Source organism: Oncorhynchus nerka, linkage group LG2, assembly GCF_034236695.1.
Source record: "Oncorhynchus nerka isolate Pitt River linkage group LG2, Oner_Uvic_2.0, whole genome shotgun sequence".
NCBI classification, from domain to species: Eukaryota; Metazoa; Chordata; class Actinopteri; order Salmoniformes; family Salmonidae; genus Oncorhynchus; species Oncorhynchus nerka.
The window spans coordinates 52559381-52560698 of NC_088397.1; the positions used below are offsets into that span (position 1 = coordinate 52559381).

General features: G+C 41.8%; 1 long non-coding RNA gene across 1 annotated transcript; it reads left to right on the forward strand.

The window, feature by feature from the left end:
* Positions 1-323: 323 nt before the first annotated feature.
* Positions 324-988, forward strand: LOC115145637 (uncharacterized). The gene is made up of 2 exons (XR_003866012.1): positions 324-495; positions 684-988. It is a non-coding gene; the product is annotated as an uncharacterized LOC115145637 (long non-coding RNA).
* Positions 989-1318: the final 330 nt, after the last annotated feature.

Consider the following 1318-nt stretch of genomic DNA (forward strand, 5'->3'; position numbering starts at 1 on the left):
CATGACATCTACTAAAGTGACACTCAAGAAGTACTGTATAATTTCAGCCAGCAGTTTAGAAAGCGGTGCTCACGAACCAAAACGTGTCCCTATTTTTTGTATACTACATCATGCAATTATATATGTCATCCATTTTGTATGATGTTACGTCCTGCAAAAAACTTATTTTTTGTTGCAATTTGGATGATATGTTATGAATCCAATTCGTACAATATGTTACAAATTTGTTGCGTTTAAGACACCGGACTGCATCTTTAAACTATTTGCCAATGAACTGCTCTAATCCAAATTGAGAGGTGACATTCCTGCGTACCTCTCTTTCCGCTCTTGATTGTGCACAGGTGAAGTAAATGAACAGGACTCCCTAAAGGACAGAAGCACACAGCCAGTGAGCAAGCCGCTCAGACACACAGCGCTCAGATGGCAGCCTGCTCCTAGGACGCACCAGGCCTGTATCCCACGACTGCCTCTGAACACTCCAAACAATGAACTAAAGTTAAGTACTGTTTTCCTCTCGTTCTTATCTACGGATCAACGTCACTTCTGTAATGTGTGCACTTTGGATAAGTGATGATTACGCAAGATATGAGCTAACATTGTGCTGAAGATCTAGAAGTAAACAGGAATTAACACGGGGAAACTGTATCTACCTGACTCGGATACTTACACTGCCGCCTTCCCAGGAACTGACCTGAACCCCATCCTACACGGAGAAGGGAACCTGTGTAGAGAAAGCGATTCAATGGAGAGCTAGTAAGGAGAAGAGGCCTTACTAAAAGTGGAGGAACTGACACCACGTTGGACTCGACTACACAGGCTACATTTGGATGAATATTGACTGTTGGAAAATAAGAAATGTTGATTGATGGATTTTACCCAATCGGTTTTTGGGATGGAATTTCTATTTTTGAGGAGACTTTATTTTTTTTTAATAATATTTTTGACACTTCCTAACTTTTTCCAAATAAAGTATTATTAATTGTGGAACTTGCCTGGTTGTCATTAATACTTTCTGAAATTGCACTGGGCCACAAAATAACTTGAGTTTTCCCATATCTGAGACGGGCAGGAAAACCTCATTCACATATGTTTAGGCTTTACTCAACCCTGCTCTAAATCCTCGTACAGTTGAGTACATAAACGCCCGTGCGCACACACCACATTTGGGGTAAAGACAAAGTATCCTGGCAGAGTTTGGACATGGCCTCCATTCCAGAGACACAGCAGTGTTGTGGACAGGCAGGGTTAAGACAGCCTCGGAATGTCCCCACAGTGGGAGAGAAAGGCCTGCATTATAAATTGTGGGGCATTTTAAAAG